This window comes from Pseudophryne corroboree, chromosome 10, assembly GCF_028390025.1.
Source record: "Pseudophryne corroboree isolate aPseCor3 chromosome 10, aPseCor3.hap2, whole genome shotgun sequence".
In the NCBI taxonomy this organism is placed as follows: domain Eukaryota; kingdom Metazoa; phylum Chordata; class Amphibia; order Anura; family Myobatrachidae; genus Pseudophryne; species Pseudophryne corroboree.
Window position 1 is genome coordinate 347,942,918 of NC_086453.1, and position 23,784 is coordinate 347,966,701.

The window sequence follows — 23,784 nt, forward strand, 5'->3', positions numbered from 1 at the left end:
TCTATGCCTCACCCCATTTTTTGAGGGGGGGGTCCTGATTTTCCGAAGAATTACAGCCTCGTCTGACCAGCCTGTGGTTGGTTAATAGTATGGCAGGGGGGGCGTGTCTCCCTGCTATAGCGTTATCGTCCCAGCTGGTTCGACAATACCAGCATAGGCTGAGAGGTCCGGGGATGGTCCTTGATTTGGTGGGGATCATAGTGATCTGTGCAGCGCTTTGGTCAAACACACCCGCCACAGGCAGACAAAGTTCAGACACAGAGAGTGTCCCAGAGGAAAACTTAAATTATTAGAAGCTACTCCACACAAACAATCACCATAATCCCAGATTTGTAAAGAAACTGGGTCCATAGGAGCCTCAGAAGGACGGAGGCAGAAGAGAAGCCAATCAAATCAGCTTCAATGTACAGACCTTGGGTAATTCCACAACACACATTGGCCGAGTCAAGCTGCAAGGTATCTGGTCTTTAGGTCGACCACACGTATGTCGACAGTCAATAGGTCGACCACTATTGGTCGACATGCATTAGGTTGACATGGTCTTAAGGTCGACATGATCTGTGGGTCGATATGGCATGCACTATTTGTGGTTCCCGGTCACTTTACGAAGAAAACGACACCCAAAAAATTTAAAAAAACTCATGTCAATCTTTTTTCGTGTCAACCTCATGACCACGTCGACCTACTCACTGTCGACCTAATGACTGTCGACCTAGTTAGGGTTGACCCAATTAACCACACCCAAGCTGCAACATAGTATGGCCTGTACTCAGGAATGCCTAAAGCTGGGTACACACTGGCCGATATATCGGCCGTTCTATCGCGGGTCCGTCGGCCAGTGTGTATGAGCGATAGGTCAACTCCGTTGTTCACAGACCTATCGCAGCGGCCCTGCTGCACAGCCGATGGCCAATATATCATTAGATATATTGGCACGTGGGTGTGTGTGTACGAGCAGGTAGTCAGCCGACCGCCCGTACACAAGCTGCAGGAGCAGAAGGTGAGTGACAGCTGAACTGGCCGGGCGTGTGTAAGTGCTCGTCCAGTTCGTGACGTCATTCCCTGACGGATCGGGCAGAGTGTATGCACAGCACACTGACCGATCCACTTTAGATATATCTGCAGATCAATTGATCTGCAGACATATCTTTAGGTGTGTGTGTACCCACCATAAGCCCCACTTCATGGCATCCTCTGCATGACCCAAAGCCTCATGAGAGGTGACAAAAATTGGGAGTGTCTGATAAACATACTGCAGACCTCTGGGGAGGATGATCATCTCGATCCGGCCAACTCAGGAGATGCAAAGATGGAACCAGGTACATAGGATGATTTGATTTGCAAGTGTAAGTGGGGGTAATTGGCCTGATATAATTGGTGATATGTTTGATAATTTGAACATCTGAATATTTAGAGCTATATTTAGTAAACATAAAAACATCTTTTCTCCATCAATTTAGCAGCAGAAAATGTATATTTTTTCTCTTCTCCTTATTTATAGAAAAAGAAAACTACAAAAAAAACACTGATTTCACAGAGTTTCCATCTCTTCTCCCAGTTATACAGCCGCACAGATCTCAATGGGTTCAGTATGACTTACCAATGGATGGGATGCCGACGGTCAGTATGTCAATTGTGGCATCCCGTCTATCAGAACCGACAGTCTCCTATTAAGCCCCCTAACCTCACCTTTTCCCTACCCTAACCCTCCCTTGTGGGTGCCTAACCTTAACCCTCCCCGCTTGGTTCCTAACCCACCCTTCCCCGCTGCCTAACCCTAACCCTCCCTCCCCGGTCCCTAACCCTAACCTTCCTGTGTCTGCACCCTAACCCTAACCCCCCTTCTGCTGCCTAAACCTACCCCCCCCCCCCAGCGGCAGGACGGCTGTTGGAATTTTGACGCTGGCATCCCGTTTGGCGTTGGTGTTTCGATACCGGGATTGTGTCCTTCCTAAGGGTCCCGGTGTCGGTATATCAACCGCTGGGATCCTGTTCGTCGGGAGGCTTCCTTGCTGTGTAAAGTATCTTTTTGAGCACTGAATGTGAATAACTGGGCGTTTTGTCACCATTCGTTATTAAAATAATTACAACACATCAATCAAGGCCTGTGTTTGTAACTGTCTGCCAGCCATTGTCACACTCTGTGACTGCATGTCCACACTGTACCTTTACTGCGACTAATGTACGCACGCCCATTCCAGCCCTGCTCTCAGCGCACTAGTAACACAATATCAAGAGATGTTTAAAAAAGATGCAAATAGCAATTCAGAGCAGGAACATGCTACCTTATCAAATCACTACGAAGTGACTAATTTTTCTGTTTTATCTTTGTCTATGTGTTGTCTGTATGGTTTTTGGTGTGTGTACCGGTACTAGGTTGTATATAATAACGGCAGCAGTATTCTTTATACCGTAATTGATAGATACATATATATATATATATATATATAATACAGAATCCATCTATTACAGTGTATTCCATAAAAGTCTAATTAAGACATTCATTTAAATAAAATATTTTTATTATACAAAGTTGATTGTAGTGTATTTACTGTGGAGTGGTGCGCAGGGAGCTACCATTGTTCTATCAGGAACATGCCTCCCCTGTCATTGTTTTATATTATTGTAGTAATTTGTACATTGTAAAAATAGGTTTAAAATAAATTAGTTGCGGAGGCACCGAGAGCAGTGCCTCCTGTGGTCAATGATTAAGAGCAGTAAGTGGGGGCGGGGCCCTTCAATGGGCAGTAAAAAGCCCATTTAAAAAAGCAGAGTAAGAGGCACTAGTATAAGTGCCTCAGTAACAGGGGCGTGCTTTCAGCCCATATGAAAGCACGCCCCTGTCTCTGAGGCAGATATGATTGGGCATCAGATTTGGAGCTCTCCTTGGGATCTAGCCTGCCTTCACTGGAACTGAGAGGCTCCTTAATGCCCACTCTCTACACCGCACCTCCTCTCCTGTCCTCTCATTCATCACCACTGGAAGCCGGGGGAAGCTGCACTCACTGCCACCAGGGCTGGTCCTACCATCACTCCAGGGAAGGTGTCACACCGCACCACCGGTAGGCATACTCTTCGGCAGTAACTCGATCCCTACCTGCCTCGGTAACTGGCGCACAGACCTGTGTGCTATCTCCCCCACCACCACCACCAGCATCCTCGTACTCTTGAATGAAGTGCTCTGCGGCCTCCGTCTCTACACAGGACCAGGACTGGACAGGGGGAAAAAACAGGAAAAAACTGGGAATAGGTGGAAAAAGCAGACAGGTGGGAAAAAAGGCGGCTCCAAATAAGGAAAATGTCCGTCAGGAGAAGAAGGATGGTAAAAAAGGGGGAAGCAACCAGACAGATAGGTAACAGAAGGGGAAAGGGACAGAAGGAAATACAGGGGAAGAAACAAAAGAAGAGGCGGTGAGGAAAAAACAAGAGAAATATCCGCTGCCAGAACTAAAAACCCCTGTGCTGCCCATAGCTGAAATAAGAGGGGGAGGCAGCACAGAAAACGGAAGGAGGGGGAGAGAGAGGAGCGCAAACCACCGGGCCTGGTGACGTAAGCAGGTGGTCCGGAGGGGTGACGCAGGCAAGGAGCCTGCTCGAGGTGGAGACCGGAGGAAGTGGCTGCAGGAGGGGAGGCAGGATACGCTTACTCTTGAGCGGGTTGGGAGGAGGGAGCACACGGGAAGAGCTGGCAGCTGTGGATGGCTCCTCGGTCTACGGGGGAAGGGAGAACAGGTTGTGGCAGTACTGGCCCAGAGCAGAGAAATGAGTGGGAAGAATCGAAGTAGCATCGGGAGACAGAGAGGGAACGCCCGGCTCAGGGCATGGCGGTAGAAAAAACGGAGCAGTGGGGGATGAAAAGGGAGGTGGGCACTCTGCAGTGAAGCAGCAGCAGGTATTTAATGGTCATGGGCGGGCATCTGATGGCCGCTGGCAGCGTCAACCCTGTTGGTTACCAGCTGATCCTCTGGGCCTATTTTCATGGGGTGGCCTGGAGCTGTAGCTCCATCTGCCTCATTGTTAATCCAGCCCTGCCTACAACCATACTTTACTGCAAACGCCCAATCTCATCTGATCTTGGAAGCTAAACGGTATTGGGCCTGGTTAGTACTTGGAAGGGAGATCCCCAGGAAATACCAAGTGTTGTAGAGTTTTTTGGACATATTTGGATGCGTAATGCAGAACAAACACCAAAGTAGACAACTTTCTTCCTTCATTCTGTTGTACTGGTGAACCATAGCCATTTATGATGTCAACTCAGTTTAGGACTTTTGCGTAAACCAATGGCACTGTTACCATTAATCTAAAGAGGTACTTATTGATATGTAAGTAGGTGTTTAGATTTCTCAAATGTTGAATGACCCATTGCAGTCTCAGTAATACAGATTTGTCTGTACTGGTCAATGTGAAATAGATGTAGTACTGTTGTACTGGTGTCGGGGAGTCCGAGGCCTGCCTGTCTGATGGCTGGCAGTGCTGTGACGACGGAGGCCTGCTGGGGCTGCTGGTGACTGTGTGGCCCTGGAGTACTGGTGTGTGGGAGCTGCTCAGGTGAGATTCCGCATTCTGGCGTGCCTGTGGTGCTCGGGGCCGCCATGTTGGAGACCAATTCTCAGTGAGCCAGTGAAGTTTGGTTTCCTGTTCCTCTCAGCCAATTGCAGGCAGGTTCCTCTTTCAAAAGGGGTCAGTTCAGCTGTGAACCTTGCCAGTGCTTCATGTTACTGCCTAGGTTCAGGTGCTTCAGCTCTGAGCTCCCCACAGGATTCTCTTGTGAATATTATAGCATCCCAGAGGATACTCAGCTCCACGGATCAGTCTCCTCTGCTGCTTCCTGCTGCACAGCCGCCATGGGTCACTCTAATCTCGCTGTCCGCGGCTCACCACCTCCAAACGGTGACCTCGGGAGCTCCTTAACCGTAGAGTGTATCTCGGCTTCTGTTTGTGCCTCTCCGCAACGTTTAACAAGCATTCATCATTCCAGTCCTCATTCTTCAGTGTTCTTCAATCTTGTTTATGGAGCATCCATTATTCAAGTCTTCAGTATTCTTCAGCCACATCTAACAAGCATTCATCATTCCAGTCTTCATTCTTCAGAGTTCTTCAGTCTTGTTTACTGAACATCCATTATTCAAGTCTTCAGTGTTCTTCAGCCATGTCTAACAAGTATTCATCATTCCAGTCCTCATTCGTCAGTGTTCTTCAATCTTGTTTATGGAGCATCCATTATTCAAGTCTTCAGTGTTCTTCAGCCACGTCTAACAAGCATTCATCATTCCATTCTTCAGAGTTCTTCAATCTCATTTACTGAACATCCATTATTCAAGCCATGTTTAACAAGCTTTCAAGTCTTCATTCTTCAGTTGCGATAATTAAGCATCAATTTTTCATTTTTCAAGTCTACAATCTTCAGTATTCTCTAGTGTGGCCGGAGACCCCCAAGTCACATGGATAATGGCAGCCGCAGCGCTGAAGGGGTTAACCCTCAGCTGCCAGGCACTATTCTAAATTGACAATGGGCACTAGGTGCCATTTTAAAAAGGAACACTTAGCTCTAGGCACCATGCACTATACATAACTAAATGTATGTTGAATAATTTGTCTTAATATGTTATATTGCTGCGCTGTGTGTAGTTGGAGAATTATGGACTGCATGGTTATAGAACTGCATGGACAGTGAACTTATGAGAAAAGTACAAGGTATTTTGTTTCTAAAAGGCCTTGACAATAGTTCTTGAAACACTTTTGCTTAGAAAGTCGTATGTTCATTGTCTTAGCTCCAGCAGGGAATAGGTGACAATTGGCAGGCTTTTGGTGGGCAAACATTTTCTTTGAGATACAAATTAAGGTTTGGGAAGAAGACTGTGATTTCAGCATCTCCTATTGTGTAATAAGCCAACACTGGGTTTGCATGGAGATGTGAGAGAGACAGGAACATGTTAATCAGATTGTGTTTTACGAATGCAAACTAGTGGGCTTTGTTTAACAACAGTTTGATGTAAGATTTCCTAGGCTGCATTATATAGGATGCAGATTATGTTTAAATTACAAGAACTTTGTCTGTGTGTGGCAGGAAGAAAGAAATTGCTTTTTTGCACTTATATCCTTTTAAAATGTAATTTATTTATTTCTATTTCGTAAGATATCCTGATTGGATGGAAAGGACTCAGTGGGGAGACTACCCCCTGAGATGCATTGTGGTTTTACTGTATAAAAAGAGGAAGCCTGTGAGCTTCAGAGTGTATTCTACCATTTTCATTCTGCTGTAACATCCTGCTGTATTGCTGTTGCCCCTAGCAATAGGGAAAAGTTCTCTTTAGAACTATTGCAAATAAACATCATTTGCCTCAAGACGACCGCTTCATCTTGTGATCTGCAGGGCTAGGTGAAACCTAGCTCTGTTTTCCGGCTATCCAGGGTATAACCAGCGTCTCCAAGCTCCGCTTTCCTCCAGCTACCGGCAGAGGCCTAGTCAAGCGACTAGTGGGGATTCGTCAACACCACACAGGTGTGGTAAGGCCACGTGTCGACGCATACAGAGCAGAACCGTGGTTCCAGAAGCCACGGCAGGTTAGGAGTTTGGTGGTGGCAGCGCAGAGACCGCCCACTGCGCAGTGGGTGAAGTCAGTAACAGGCGGTTACTGACGGTAAGCGGGAATCCCCTATGAGGCCAGGTCCCGTGTGACCTAAACATCCATTCTGTGTACTGGGGATGGGACGCGAAAGCGGTGAGGGCTTTCGTACGGGACCATCCGGTCACATCTGTCTACGCTGTACAAGCATTCATTCTTTAGTCTTCAAGTTCTACTCTTCAGGCGGCTCATCTTTCAACTCCGAAGTATATGAGAAAGAACTACAATCTGCCTCCTCGTTTCCTTCCTGCAGGACATCCGCTCTTTTAGTTGACGCCCACTCATCAGAGTCCCATCCTCAGCCCGTCTATAATAGATTTGATGACTAATGGGTTATTTAAACATGACAGATAGGTGAACTTGATATACATTTTGTCCTTTTTCAACCTCAATAACTATGTTAGTATGTTACAACATACCTTGGACAGCTATTATTCCTACATTACACTGCTTCACATCCATTTGGGTACTTAAAGAGTCATCACAATCAATTTCCTAGCAATAGAATGGTGTTTAGAAGCTCAAATCGAATGTCTAACTTCATTCTATTCATTTGGGATTTTCAAATTCGATTTTGAGTTAGATTTACAGTTCAATTTCAAATCGAACTTTAGTAAATGAGGGGATTCTATGTTGGGATATGGGTAAACATCAACGTTTTTCAGAAATTCAATTTCTATCGGGATGTGAGTTGAATTTGGCTTTAGAATCGATTTGACATTCGATTTTGCTTTTAATAAATCTCTTCAATCAAAATTGCATGGAAATCAACAGAACGCCAAAATCCCTTCTAAATCAAAATTGAACGATAGTAAATTTAGCCCCTGGAGACTTTCATTTAGATTTTCAATTAGGTACTGATATTATTAGGTACATTATAAAGCATCATGTGTGACATGGAGAGGGTCATAGGCAGTAGTAATAAATGGTCATTTTAGAGAAAAGGAAACCCCAAGGCGGACCAGACCATACAGTCAAGAGGTTTGAAAAAAATACCTGAATTTCATTTGCACAGCACGTGTGACGTGGAGAGGTATAGGAGCTGTACATGATACAAGAGGTGTGAAAACTTGTAATGTAAGAGTAAAAAGTTGAATTGTCCTTGTGTACTTCTACCCATTCTTTAGTTGTATACTGACGTCACACACAGCTGCTCGGGGGGGGGGGGGGGAATGGCACCGGAACGACTGCCAGCGCAGCCAGGCTGCAAAGGCAGGGGTCAACCTCTAATTGATGCATCCGCAATTACATTTCAGACGCATCGCAGGGTGGCACCCACACATGCTGGGCGGCCTTGCCCTGTGCTGGGCGGCCCCCAGCATGTAAGTAGATGGACGCAGATCTTGCTGCAGATGCAAGTTCTCTGTCCATCTCTGAATAACCCCCTTTGTCACTAGCTAACATCAAACCTGACTATGGTGGACCAGCGAAGTTGGAGTCAAATGTTAATGCTCACGTGCAGGCGTTTACAGTGAAAGGGAGGACATTGCTACGGCAGGACATTTGGTATCGCTGAGATACAGTAAGCGGCGATATAGAATGTTGGTTACCATTGTAGCATGATAAATAAAACCCTTGAGATAATAAGATTTTACTTACCGGTAAATCTATTTCTCGTAGTCCGTAGTGGATGCTGGGGACTCCGTAAGGACCATGGGGAACTGACGGGCTCCGCAGGAGACAGGGCACTTTAAGAAAGAATTTGGATACTGGTGTGCTCTGGCTCCTCCCTCTATGTCCCTCCTCCAGACCTCAGTTAAAGAAACTGTGCCCGGAAGAGCTGACCGTACAAGGAAAGGATTTTGGAATCCAGGGCAAGACTCATACCAGCCACACCAATCAGACCGTATAACTTGTGATAAACTTACCCAGTTAACAGTATGAACAACAATAGAGCATCAGATCAATCCCGATGCAACTATAACATAACCCTTATGTAAGCAATAACTATATACAAGCATTGCGGAAAAAAGTCCGCACTTGGGACTGGCGCCCAGCATCCACTACGGACTACGAGAAATAGATTTACTGGTAAGTAAAATCTTATTTTCTCTAACGTCCTAGTGGATGCTGGGGACTCCGTAAGGACCATGGGGATTATACCAAAGCTCCCAAACGGGCGGGAGAGTGCGGATGACTCTGCAGCACCGAATGAGCAAACACAAGGTCCTCCTCAGCCAGGGTATCAAACTTGTAGAACTTTGCAAAGGTGTTTGAACCCGACCAAGTAGCCGCTCGGCAAAGCTGTAATGCCGAGACCCCTTGGGCAGCCGCCCAAGAAGAGCCCACCTTCCTTGTGGAATGGGCTTTTACGGATTTTGGCAGCGGCAATCCCGGCGCAGAATGAGCCTGCTGAATCGTGTTACAGATCCAGCGAGCAATAGTTTGCTTTGAAGCAGGAGCACCCAGCTTGTTGGGTGCATACAGGATAAACAGTGACTCAGTTTTCCTGACTTGCCATTCTGGCTACATAAACCTTCAAAGCCCTGACCACATCTAGTAACTCAGAATCCTCCAAGTCACGAGTAGCCACAGGCACCACAATAGGTTGGTTCATATGAAAAGATGACACCACTTTTGGCAGAAATTGCGGACGGGTCCGCAATTCCGCCCTGTCCATATGAAAAACCAGATAGGGGCTTTTATGTGACAAAGCCGCTAATTCTGACACACGCCTAGCTGAAGCCAAGGCTAATAGCATGACCACCTTCCACGTGAGAAATTTTAACTACACGGTTTTAAGTGGCTCAAACCAGTGTGACTTCAGGAAACTCAACACCACGTTAAGATCCCAAGGTGAGACTGGAGGCACAAAAGGGGGCTGAATATGCAGCACTCCTTTCACAAACGTCTGAACTTCAGGAAGAGAAGCCAGTTCTTTTTGAAAGAAAATGGATCGGGCCGAAATCTGGACCTTAATGGAACCCAATTTAAGGCCCAAAGTCACTCCCGACTGTAGGAAGTGAAGGAAACGGCCCAGCTGGAATTCCTCCGTAGGGGCATTCCTGGCCTCACACCAAGCAACATATTTTCGCCATATACGGTGATAATGTTTAGCCGTCACGTCCTTCCTAGCCTTTATCAGCGTAGGAATAACCTCCTCCGGAATGCCTTTTTCTGCTAGGATCCGGCGTTCAACCGCCATGCCGTCAAACGCAGCCGCGGTAAGTCTTGGAACAGACAGGGCCCCTGTTGCAACAAGTCCTGTCTTAGAGGCAGAGGCCATGGGTCCTCTGTGAGCATTTCTTGCAGCTCTGGATACCAAGTCCTTCTTGGCCAATCCGGAACAATGAGTATTGTTCTCACTCCTCTTCTTCTTATGATTCTCAGCACCTTGGGTATGAGAGGAAGGGGAGGAAATACATAAACCGACTGGAACACCCACGGTGTCACTAGAGCGTCTACAGCTATCGCCTGAGGGTCTCTTGACCTGGCGCAATACCTCTGTTGCTTTTTGTTGAGGCGGGATGCCATCATGTCTACTTGTGGCAGTTCCCACCGACTTGCAATCTGCGTGAAGACTTCTTGATGAAGTCCCCACTCTCCCGGGTGGAGGTCGTGCCTGCTGAGGAAGTCTGCTTCCCAGTTGTCCACTCCCGGAATGAACACTGCTGACAGTGCAGTTACGTGATTCTCCGCCCAGCGAAGACTTCTGGTGGCTTCCGCCATCGCCACCCTGCTCCTTGTGCCGCCTTGGCGGTTTACATGAGCCACTGCGGTGATGTTGTCTGACTGAATCAGCACCGGTCGGTCGCGAAGCAGGGCCTCCGCTTGTCGTAGGGCGTTGTATATTGCCCTTAGTTCCAGGATGTTTATGTGAAGACAAGTCTCCTGACTTGACCACAGACCTTGGAAATTTCTTCCCAGTGTGACTGCTCCCCACCCTCGGAGGCTTGCGTCCGTAGTCAACAGGACCCAGTCCTGAATGCCGAATCTGCGGCCCTTGAGAAGGTGAGCACTCTGTAGCCACCACAGGAGAGACACCCTGGCCCTGGGGGACAGGGTGATCAGCCGATGCATCAGTAGATGTGATCCGGACCACTTTTCCAACAGATCCCACTGAAAGGTCCTCGCATGGAACCTGCCGAAGGGAATGGCCTCGTATGATGCCACCATCTTTCCCAGGACTCGCGTGCAGTGATGCACCGACACCTGTTTTGGTTTTAATAGGTCTCTGACCAGTGTCATGAGCTCCTGACCCTTCTCCATCGGGAGATAAACCCTCTTCTGGTCTGTGTCCAGAATCATGCCCAGGAATGGCAGACGAGTCGTAGGAATCAACTGCGACTTTGGAATATTTAGAATCCAGCCGTGCTGCTGCAACACTTCCCGAGAGCGTGCTACGCTGATCAGCAACTGCTCTCTGGACCTCGCCTTTATGAGGAGATCGTCCAAGTATGGGATAATTGTGATCCCTTGCTTTCGCAGGAGCACCATCATCTCCGCCATTACCTTGGTAAATATTCTCGGTGCCGTGGAGAGACCAAAGGGCAACGTCTGGAATTGGTAATGACAATCCTGTACCACAAATCTGAGGTACGCCTGATGAGGTGGATAAATGGGGACATGAAGGTAAGCATCCTTTATGTCCAGAGACACCATAAAATCCCCCCCTTCCAGGCTTGCGATGACCGCTCTGAGCGATTCCATCTTGAACTTGAACCTTTTCAGGTATATGTTCAGGGATTTTAAATTCAATATGGGTCTGACCGAACCGTCCGGTTTCGGTACCACAAACATGGTTGAATAGTAACCCCTTCCCTGTTGAAGGAGGGGAACCTTTACCACCACCTGCTGAAGATACAATTTGTGAATTGCAGCTAACACTATTTCCCTCTCTAAAGGGGAAGCTGGCAGGGCCGATTTGAGGTAACGGTGAGGGGGCATCTCTTCGAATTCCAGCTTGTATCCCTGAGACACAATCTCTATAGCCCAGGGATCCACCTGGGAGTGAACCCACTTGTGGCTGAAAATTCGGAGACGCGCCCCCACCGGGCCTAGCTCCGCCTATGGAGCCCCAGCGTCATGCGGTGGATTTTTTTTGTGGAAGCCGGGGAGGACTTCTGTTCCTGGGAACTAGCTGTATTGTGCAGCTTCTTTCCTCTACCTCTGCCTCTGGCAAGAAAGGACGCACCTCGTACTTTCTTGCCTCTGTGTGATCGAAAGGACTGCATTTGGTAATACGGTGCTTTCTTAGGTTGTGAGGGAATATATGGCAAAAAATTAGATTTTCCAGCCGTAGCTGTGGAGACCAGGTCTGAGAGACCGTCCCCAAACAATTCCTCACCCTTGTAAGGTAAAACCTCCATGTGCTTTTTTGAGTCGGCATTGCCTGTCCATTGCCGAGTCCACAGGACCCTTCTGGCAGAAATCGACATTGCATTTATTCCAGAGCCCAGTAGGCTAATGTCTCTTTGGGCATCTCTCATATATAGGACAGCGTCTTTTATATGCCCCAGGGTCAGTACTATAGTATCCTTATCCAAGGTATCAAGTTCCTCAGATAAGGTATCTGTCCATGCTGCTACAGCACTACACATCCAGGCCGACGCAATCGCCAGCCTTAGTAGGGTACCTGAATGTGTATAAATGGACTTCAGGATACCCTCCTGCTTTCTATCCGCAGCATCTTTCAGGGTGGCCGTATCCTGTGACGGCAGGGCTACCCTCTTGGATAAGCGTGTTAAAGCTTTGTCTACCCTAGGGGAGGATTCCCAGCGTAACCTGTCCGTTGGCGGGAAAGGATACGCCATAAGCATCCGTTTGGAAATCTGCAGTTTTCTATCTGGAGATTCCCAAGCCTTTTCACATAACTCATTTAACTCATGTGAAGGGGGAAAGGTCACCTCTTGCCTTTTTTCCCCATACATATAAACCCTCTTGTCAGGGACTGGGGTTTCACTTTCCTCTGTGATGTGCAACACATCCTTCATTGCTATAATCATGTAACGGATGGCTTTAGCCATTTTAGGCTGTAACTTTGCATCATCGCCATCGACACTGGAGTCAGAATCCGTGTCGACATCTGTGTCAACAATTTGGGATAGTGGGCACCTCTGAGACCCTGACGGCCTCTGCGACATAGGATCAGGCATGGGCTGAGACCCCGGCTGTCCCAAGGCTTCTGCTTTATCCAACCTTTTATGCAAGGAAGTAACATTATCATTTAAAACCTTCCACATATCCATCCAATCGGGTGTCGGCGCCCTCGGCGGCGACCCCACATTCATTTGCTCCCGCTCTGCTTCCACATAGCCTTCCTCGTCAAACATGCCGACACAAGCGTACCGGCACACCACACACACAGGGGATGCTCTTTTTGAGGACAGTTCCCCCACAAGGCCCTTTGGAGAGACAGAGAAAGAGTATGCCAGCACACACCCCAGCGCTATATGTCCCAGGAGTCACACAGTAACTTAGTGTTAACCCAGTAGCTGCTGTATATATTGTTTTTGCGCCAAATTTATGTGCCCCCCCTCTCTTTTAACCCTCTTCTACCGTGATTCTGCAGGGGAGAGCCTGGGGAGCTTCCTCTCAGCGGAGCTGTGGAGAGAAAATGGCGCTGGTGAGTGCTGAGGAAGAAGCCCCGCCCCCTCAGCGGCAGGCTTCTGTCCCGCGTTTATGTGTAAAAATATGGCGGGGGCCCATTCATATATACAGTGCCCAACTGTATATATGCTGCTTTTTTGCCAAGAGGTTCTTAATTGCTGGCCAGGGCGCCCCCCCCCTGCGCCCTGCACCCTACAGTGACCGGAGTGTGTTGGTTAGTGTGGGAGAAATGGCGCACAGCTGCAGTGCTGTGCGCTACCTCATATGAAGACTGGAGTCTACTGCCGCCGATTTTGACGTCTTCTTGCTTCAGACACCTGCTTCTGACTTCTGGCTCTGCGAGGGGGACGGCGGCGCGGCTCCGGGATCGGACGACCAAGGGTGCGATCCTGTGTACGATCCCTCTGGAGCTAATGGTGTCCAGTAGCCTAAGAAGCAGGACCTATCTTCGGTGAGTAGGGCTGCTTCTCTCCCCTCAGTCCCACGTAGCAGAGAGTCTGTTGCCAGCAGATCTCTCTGAAAATAAAAAAAATCTAACAAAATACTTTCTTTCTAGCAAGCTCAGGAGAGCTCACTAAGTAGCACCCAGCTCGTCCGGGCACAGATTCAAACTGAGGTCTGGAGGAGGAACATAGAGGGAGGAGCCAGAGCACACCAGTATCCAAATTCTTTCTTAAAGTGCCCTGTCTCCTGCGGAGCCCGTCTATTCCCCATGGTCCTTACGGAGTCCCCAGCATCCACTAGGACGTTAGAGAAATTTTAGTTCCGCTGAGAAGGAGCAGACATTCTAATTAATTTATGGAGCAATAGAAATATTGCAGTACGTAGAACCTGAAGGTGATGTTACTGAAAGACCAAATATCGATAAATGACCTGTGGATTGTAGAGGAAAACCTAAGGCAGTGGAATAGGGCAAATGTAAATGTTTACTGCCTATAAGTGCTGTACTGTAGGAGAAGGCTGCACTGTAGGAGGCTGCACTGTAGGAGAAGGCGGCTGAGACTTTACCAGCCACCCTCTGGACTTGATTTAAGAGAGGTTATAGACATAAAGATCTATCATTTAATTAGGTTCCTTTACTTTGTCTGGGGCAAACATTAACATTCATGCTTCATACTACAATGTAGTCTCCCATCTAGCTTATTCTTGTACATTTTCATTTCAGCTACACAATGAACGTCTATCAAACACAAGTGGAGCTGATGCATTCTAAAGAGGAAAAAAAGGGCTTAAGTGCACGCGTGGATCTCACTTATAATTGAGAACAATGCAAACCTTTTAATGAGGATACCTAAAAAGTGGATGTATAAAATGAGCCAAGGATTCACAAACTGATTAATGCTGCGCGAGATAAGGGAAAGTGGATTCAGTTTTTAGAAGAGCCTCAAATGCTATTTCATTGAAAATACTTTGATGGTGTTTGGTCAGACCTCACATGTGAGCTGAATTCTATTAAAAGTGGAACCTTGTATTTTGTCGGAATGTTCCCTTTGGTCTGCCTTGACCCAATCAGCATGTGCCAGTTGCGGGGTCACATAAGGCGGCCCATGAAATAAGAGATAACGTGGTTACGTTTGAGCTCACAGGGTACTTTAAATGCAGCTCCTGGTTGTATAAAACAAAAGTTTTCAACCTTTGTTCAAGAGCCTGGATACTGCAATAGAGAGGAAGAAAAGAAATAGGTATTGTGCCATAGGCTTCATAAAAGGGGCTATTGATATGAAACATTGGAGGGTCATAATGCAGATGCTATAACAGTGCGTGTGTGTGAGTGTGTGTGGGGGGGGGGGAGGGAGGGGAGACACTAAGGCAACAGGAAATTCTACTTCTAAATGAAGGAAGAGTTTTGTTCAAGGAGTAGGGTGCCACAAATCCCAAAAAACTCATAAGGCCTAAGGGGCCCTGCACACTGGTCGATTTCTCTGAAAGATATGAACGATATTGTTCATAAATGAATGATAAATCGTTCATATATTTCAGTGTGGATACTTCAGCGATGAACAATGTGCATCCCCGCTTTCGTTCATCATTGGTTTCCCATCGTTTGAACATGCAAGTCGATATGGATGACCTGCATGGTCGAGAATGGGAGTGGAAAAAACTTTCACTCCCCTCGTCACCCGCACCTGCAGCGGGTCGCCCATCTGCCATATCGGCCGTCGGGCACCTCGGTCGCAGGTCGCAGAGTGTGTAGGGCTCTTTAGTCTCGCCTGCCACTGACTCCACATGCCCGCTCTGGACTGAGACTGAAGAAAGCATTCACTAGGGAGAAGAAAAAGACAGAGACTACTGCACTACAAAACAGGGCTCAAAGGAGGGCTGGCTGTGTTGACATCATTTTACAGAAAAGTGGCTTATTAGAATAATGCCTGGCATGAAATAAACAACGGAGGGACTATATGTTACAGAAAAGTGGCTTATTAGAATAATGTCTGGCATGAAATAAACAACGGAGGGACTATACGTTACAGAAAAGTGGGAGTGCTGTGATAAGAGATCACTTTAAGATTAAAGGGTGGCATGGAACAAAAGGAGAGGCACTCATGTACTTTGGGGCCAGGGTCATAAGATGTTACAGTGGAAAAGGAAAAGGGCCACAACAATTCCCAATAAAGAAAGTTGTATAGAAAATGACGGAATGGAATAATAAAGAACGGACACGTGCTCTTGTGCTTGAGCAGCAAATGAGAGATGTTTATCTCTTAATGGAACAGTACAGGTAGAAAGCAGCTACTGAGAAAGTGAGATGAATGACGGCCTCTCTTCATCCTGAGTAAACAAATCGTTTGAAAAGTGACCACGTTTAAGTATTATCAAAGCATTTAACAGGATTTCTCAGACTGCTGCCAGCTCTTGGTTCCCCCCAAGCACCATCCTCTATGGGAAATGGGTCTTCTGTTTTTTTGTGAGCTTTTTCTGTTCTTCTGCTCAGTTTACAACACTTCAAAATTGAAATTCCCCGTAGGAGTTAGGTACAATTATATCAGGTAATACCCCTGGGCTGCCAGCCAAGGCAGACACATTATTAAATATTCATGCATTTCATTTCACGGCGTCTCTGTTTTATCCAGCGATTTTATGCTGCTGGAAGAACGATAAGCAGAGATGACGCCACGGGGGCATCGGTGCGTTAGGAAGGTCTTCCTCAAAGTTTGCAGGACAATCTCTCGGAAAAAGAAAAAAACATTGCAGATGAATTTAAATGCAAATTACAATGTGAATAGCAAATCAGATGGTTCAGGAACGCCAATTGAATATACAAGGGTGCATAAACATGGTTGAGATGGCAGCAGATTTTCTATTTAATCAAGGATTTAATTAAAAGAAAGAGAGAGAGAGAGAGAGAGAGAGAGAGAGAAAGTGACCACCCGTTAATTAATTGTTGCCGTAGGAGCCCCGGTGCTATACTGGTTAATTTAACCGGAAAATTATTGTTAAAAACTTGTAACAATATCACGGCGAAAGAGGCGCTGAGCATTTTTTAATTAAACTAACTTTTCACTTGTATAGCACTTTCTAACCTTTGATCTGAAAGCGTTTTACAGATACAATTAATGCATTATTACAGTCATTATTACCCAATTAGTGGCAGATTGCTTTGTGGTTTCCTCAGTAGGATTAAATACAAAAAAAAAAAACTCGCCTGGATGTGAACTCGTGACCTCCAAAGTCACAGTGATGTATCCAAGCGAGAGACTAGAAATGTTCCTGATTACACATATATTGATCGGCTGCAAGGAGTACAATATCCCAGCGTACTGTTAGAAGACTGTAGGGAGGTTTGTAACTTTCCCACAAGCTAAACACTGTAGAGGAGAAAGATTTTGGCTTTTTATTATTGTTGTTATTATTATTATTATTATTATTATTATACTGTGCCATTTATAGTGTCTCATGTGGCCTGGGAGGGAGAGGCGGGCCTGTTACTGACCAAATACTGAAAGCAAGGCACTGTATCATATTAATGTGTCACATCAGTCACATCAGGTGATACAGGTTGAGTCTCCAATACCCAAAAATCCAAAATACAGAATATTAAGAAATACAGATTTTTTTTTTAGCACAACTGATAGTGACAACTTGGCTTTCTGATGATTCCGTGTACACAAACTTTGTTTAACGCACAAACTTATTACAAATATTGTATAAAATGACCTACAGGCTGTGTGTATTAGGTGTGAATGAAACATAAATGCATTCTGTATTTGTACTTTTTTCCGGGATCCGGTCTGAAGATCGACAGTATCTAGGTCGACAATGTTTAGGTCGACCACTATAGGTCGACAGTCACTAGGTCGACATGGATGGAAGGTCGACAGGGTTTCTAGGTCGACATGTGCTAGGTCGACAGGTCTAAAGGTCGACATGAGTTTTTCACATTTTTTTTCTTTTTTTGAATTTTTTCATACTTAACGATCCACGTGGACTACGATTGGAATGGTAATCTGTGCAGAGCGAAGCGAAGGCACCATGCCCGAAGCATGGCGAGCGAAGCGAGCCATGCGAGGGGACGCGGTGCACTAATTTGGGATCCCGGTCACTCTACGAAGAAAACGACACCAAACAAAAAAAAAATCCTCATGTCGACCTTTAGACCTGTCGACCTAGCACATGTCGACCTAGAGACCCTGTCGACCTTCCATCCATGTCGACCTAGTGACTGTTGACCTATAGTGGTCGACCTAAACATTGTCGACCTAGATACTGTCGATTTGATGAAACACACCCCTTTTTTCCAATCCCCTAGATATCTCATTATAGTATGCAAATATTCCAAAGTACCGAAAGATCCAATATCCAAAATACTTCTGGTCCCAAGCAGTTTTTTATATGAGAGACTCGACCCAGAGCCTAAACTACACTACATGCAGCAGATCAACAGCCATGGCCAAAAGTTTTGAGAATGACACAAGGATTCAGTGTTGGACTGGGGCATAAAGGGCCCACCGGGGAAATACGATGGTGGGGACCATGTTTAGGGGTGTGGCCAGTCTCCAGAGGGGGTATGGCCAGCTGCCACAGAGCTTGGCTAGCCATTAGAGAGTGCATGGTCTAGGCCCCTTAATAAATATATATAGTAAATACTTGCAGTGCATGCATGATAATGTATCAGATTAATAACTGCAATGCACTATAGAAAATGCACCATAGTCCTGTACAGTCTATGGTAACATATGTATTAGAGATGAGCGGGTTCGGTTCCTCTGAATCCGAACCCGCCCGAACTTCATGTTTTTTTTCACGGGTCCGAGCGACTCGGATCTTCCCGCCTTGCTCGGTTAACCCGAGCGCGCCCGAACGTCATCATCCCGCTGTCGGATTCTCGCGAGGCTCGGATTCTATCGCGAGACTCGGATTCTATATAAGGAGCCGCGCGTCGCCGCCATTTTCACACGTGCATTGAGAGTCATAGGGAGAGGACGTGGCTGGCGTCCTCTCCGTTTAGAGAAGAGAGAGACACAGTAGAGACGAGAGAGACACAGTAGTAGTAATTTTGGGGAGCATTATTAGGAGGAGTACTACTATACTACTATACTACTTGCTGAAGTGATATAGATTAGATAGTGTGACTGTAAGTGTATTGTATTATCTGACTTGTGGGGGAGACACTGACAGTGGGGAGCAGTTAGAGTCTGAGAGCAGGACTCAGGAGTACATATAACGTACAGTGCACACTTTTGCTGCCAGAGTCAGTGCCACACTGCCATTGTTGTGACCACACTGACCACCAGTATAATAATATATTTTGTGATTGTCTGCTTAGGACTCGGAGTACTAGTTGCAAGTTGCAACGTGAGTGACCTGACCACCAGTTTAATAATCAATCACCACCAGTTTAATATATATATATATATATATATATATATATATATATATAATTGTATATAATATATATATATATATAATATTGTATACCACCTACCCGTGGTTTTTTTTTTTTTCATTCTTCTTTATACATACTACTATAGTAGCTTACTGTAGCAGTCTGCGGTGCTGCTGACCTGACAGTGTCCAGCAGGTCCGTCATCAGTCATTACATAATAAATATATATAGTACCTGTCTGGCTGCAGTACTAGTGATATTATATTGATTTCATCTCATTATCAATAATTTATCATCCAGTCTAGACTCTATATTAGCAGCAGACACAGTACGTTAGTCCATGGCTGTAGCTACCTCTGTGTCGGCACTCGGCAGTCCATCCATAATTGTATACCACCTACCCGTGGTTTTTTTTTTTCTTTCTTCTTTGTACATACTACTATAGTATAGTAGCTTACTGTAGCAGTCTGCGGTGCTGCTGAGCTGACAGTGTCCAGCAGGTCCGTCATCAGTCATCATTACCTAATAAATATATTATCTACCTGTCCGGCTGCAGTACTAGTGATATTATATATACATACATATATATATTGATTTCATATCATTATCATCCAGTCTATATTAGCAGCAGACACAGTACGTTAGTCCACGGCTGTAGCTACCTCTGTGTCGGCACTCGGCAGTCCATCCATAATTGTATACCACCTACCCGTGCTTTTTTTTTCTTTCTTCTTTGTACATACTACTATAGTATAGTAGCTTACTGTAGCAGTCTGCGGTGCTGCTGAGCTGACAGTGTCCAGCAGGTCCGTCATCAGTCATCATTACCTAATAAATATATTATCTACCTGTCTGGCTGCAGTACTAGTGATATTATATATACATACATATATATATTGATTTCATATCATTATCATCCAGTCTATATTAGCAGCAGACACAGTACATTAGTCCACGGCTGTAGCTACCTCTGTGTCGGCACTCGGCAGTCCATCCATAATTGTATACCACCTACCCGTAGTTTTTTCTTTTCTTTCTTCTTTGTACATACTACTATAGTATAGTAGCTTACTGTAGCAGTCTGCGGTGCTGCTGAGCTGACAGTGTCCAGCAGGTCCGTCATCAGTCATCATTACCTAATAAATATATTATCTACCTGTCCGGCTGCAGTACTAGTGATATTATATATACATACACATATATATATATTGATTTCATATCATTATCATCCAGTCTATATTAGCAGCAGACACAGTACGGTAGTCCACGGCTGTAGCTACCTCTGTGTCGGCACTCGGCAGTCCATCCATAATTGTATACCACCTACCCGTGGTTTTTTTTTTTTCTTTCTTCTTTGTACATACTACTATAGTATAGTAGCTTACCGTAGCAGTCTGCGGTGCTGCTGAGCTGACAGTGTCCAGCAGGTCCGTCATCAGTCATCATTACCTAATAAATATATTATCTACCTGTCCGGCTGCAGTACTAGTGATATTATATATACATACACATATATATATTGATTTCATATCATTATCATCCAGTCTATATTAGCAGCAGACACAGTACGTTTAGTCCACGGCTGTAGCTACCTCTGTGTCGGCACTCGGCAGTCCATCCATAATTGTATACCACCTACCCGTGGTTTTTTTTTTTCTTTCTTCTTTGTACATACTACTATAGTATAGTAGCTTACTGTAGCAGTCTGCGGTGCTGCTGAGCTGACAGTGTCCAGCAGGTCCGTCATCAGTCATCATTACCTAATAAATATATTATCTACCTGTCCGGCTGCAGTACTAGTGATATTATATATACATACATATATATATTGATTTCATATCATTATCATCCAGTCTATATTAGCAGCAGACACAGTACGTTAGTCCACGGCTGCAGCTACCTCTGTGTCGGCACTCGGCAGTCCATCCATAAGTATACTAGTATCCATCCATCTCCATTGTTTACCTGAGGTGCCTTTTAGTTGTGCCTATTAAAATATGGAGAACAAAAATGTTGAGGTTCCAAAATTAGGGAAAGATCAAGATCCACTTCCACCTCGTGCTGAAGCTGCTGCCACTAGTCATGGCCGAGACGATGAAATGCCAGCAACGTCGTCTGCCAAGGCCGATGCCCAATGTCATAGTACAGAGCATGTCAAATCCAAAACACCAAATATCAGTAAAAAAAGGACTCCAAAACCTAAAATAAAATTGTCGGAGGAGAAGCGTAAACTTGCCAATATGCCATTTACCACACGGAGTGGCAAGGAACGGCTGAGGCCCTGGCCTATGTTCATGGCTAGTGGTTCAGCTTCACATGAGGATGGAAGCACTCAGCCTCTCGCTAGAAAAATGAAAAGACTCAAGCTGGCAAAAGCAGTAGCACCGCAAAGAACTGTGCGTTCTTCGAAATCCCAAATCCACAAGGAGAGTCCGACTCCAATTGTGTCGGTTGCGATGCCTGACCTTCCCAACACTGGACGTGAAGAGCATGCGCCTTCCACCATTTGCACGCCCCCTGCAAGTGCTGGAAGGAGCACCCGCAGTCCAGTTCCTGATAGTCAGATTGAAGATGTCAGTGTTGAAGTACACCAGGATGAGGAGGATATGGGTGTTGCTGGCGCTGGGGAGGAAATTGACCAGGAGGATTCTGATGGTGAGGTGGTTTGTTTAAGTCAGGCACCCGGGGAGACACCTGTTGTCCGTGGGAGGAATATGGCCATTGACATGCCTGGTGAAAATACCAAAAAAATCAGCTCTTCGGTGTGGAAGTATTTCAACAGAAATGCGGACAACAGGTGTCAAGCCGTGTGTTGCCTTTGTCAAGCTGTAATAAGTAGGGGTAAGGACGTTAACCACCTCGGAACATCCTCCCTTATACGTCACCTGCAGCGCATTCATAATAAGTCAGTGACAAGTTCAAAAACTTTGGGTGACAGCGGAAGCAGTCCACTGACCAGTAAATCCCTTCCTCTTGTAACCAAGCTCACGCAAACCACCCCACCAACTCCCTCAGTGTCAATTTCCTCCTTACCCAGGAATGCCAATAGTCCTGCAGGCCATGTCACTGGCAATTCTGACGAGTCCTCTCCTGCCTGGGATTCCTCCGATGCATCCTTGAGTGTAATGCCTACTGCTGCTGGCGCTGCTGTTGTTGCTGCTGGGAGTCGATCGTCATCCCAGAGGGGAAGTCGTAAGCCCACTTGTACTACTTCCAGTAAGCAATTGACTGTCCAACAGTCCTTTGCGAGGAAGATGAAATATCACAGCAGTCATCCTGCTGCAAAGCGGATAACTGAGGCCTTGACAACTATGTTGGTGTTAGACGTGCGTCCGGTATCCGCCGTTAGTTCACAGGGAACTAGACAATTTATTGAGGCAGTGTGCCCCCGTTACCAAATACCATCTAGGTTCCACTTCTCTAGGCAGGCGATACCGAGAATGTACACGGACGTCAGAAAAAGACTCACCAGTGTCCTAAAAAATGCAGTTGTACCCAATGTCCACTTAACTACGGACATGTGGACAAGTGGAGCAGGGCAGGGTCAGGACTATATGACTGTGACAGCCCACTGGGTAGATGTATGGACTCCCGCCGCAAGAACAGCAGCGGCGGCACCAGTAGCAGCATCTCGCAAACGCCAACTCTTTCCTAGGCAGGCTACGCTTTGTATCACCGCTTTCCAGAATACGCACACAGCTGAAAACCTCTTACGGCAACTGAGGAAGATCATCGCGGAATGGCTTACCCCAATTGGACTCTCCTGTGGATTTGTGGCATCGGACAACGCCAGCAATATTGTGTGTGCATTAAATATGGGCAAATTCCAGCACGTCCCATGTTTTGCACATACCTTGAATTTGGTGGTGCAGAATTTTTTAAAAAACGACAGGGGTGTGCAAGAGATGCTGTCGGTGGCCAGAAGAATTGCGGGACACTTTCGGCGTACAGGCACCACGTACAGAAGACTGGAGCACCACCAAAAACAACTGAACCTGCCCTGCCATCATCTGAAGCAAGAAGTGGTAACAAGGTGGAATTCAACCCTCTATATGCTTCAGAGGTTGGAGGAGCAGCAAAAGGCCATTCAAGCCTATACAATTGAGCACGATATAGGAGGTGGAATGCACCTGTCTCAAGCGCAGTGGAGAATGATTTCAACATTGTGCAAGGTTCTGATGCCCTTTGAACTTGCCACACGTGAAGTCAGTTCAGACACTGCCAGCCTGAGTCAGGTCATTCCCCTCATCAGGCTTTTGCAGAAGAAGCTGGAGACATTGAAGGAGGAGCTAACACAGAGCGATTCCGCTAGGCATGTGGGACTTGTGGATGGAGCCCTTAATTCGCTTAACAAGGATTCACGGGTGGTCAATCTGTTGAAATCAGAGCACTACATTTTGGCCACCGTGCTCGATCCTAGATTTAAAGCCTACCTTGGATCTCTCTTTCCGGCAGACACAAGTCTGCTGGGGTTGAAAGACCTGCTGGTGAGAAAATTGTCAAGTCAAGCGGAACGCGACCTGTCAACATCTCCTCCTTCACATTCTCCCGCAACTGGGGGTGCGAGGAAAAGGCTCAGAATTCCGAGCCCACCCGCTGGCGGTGATGCAGGGCAGTCTGGAGCGACTGCTGATGCTGACATCTGGTCCGGACTGAAGGACCTGACAACGATTACGGACATGTCGTCTACTGTCACTGCATATGATTCTCTCCCCATTGAAAGAATGGTGGAGGATTATATGAGTGACCGCATCCAAGTAGGCACGTCACACAGTCCGTACTTAT

The 23,784-nt window shown here is 46.3% G+C and overlaps 1 pseudogene; it reads left to right on the top strand.

Moving 5' to 3' along the window:
• The first annotated feature begins 4,030 nt into the window (after positions 1-4,030).
• On the top strand, positions 4,031-4,149 carry LOC134968103 (5S ribosomal RNA; annotated as a pseudogene).
• The last annotated feature ends 19,635 nt before the right edge of the window (positions 4,150-23,784 follow it).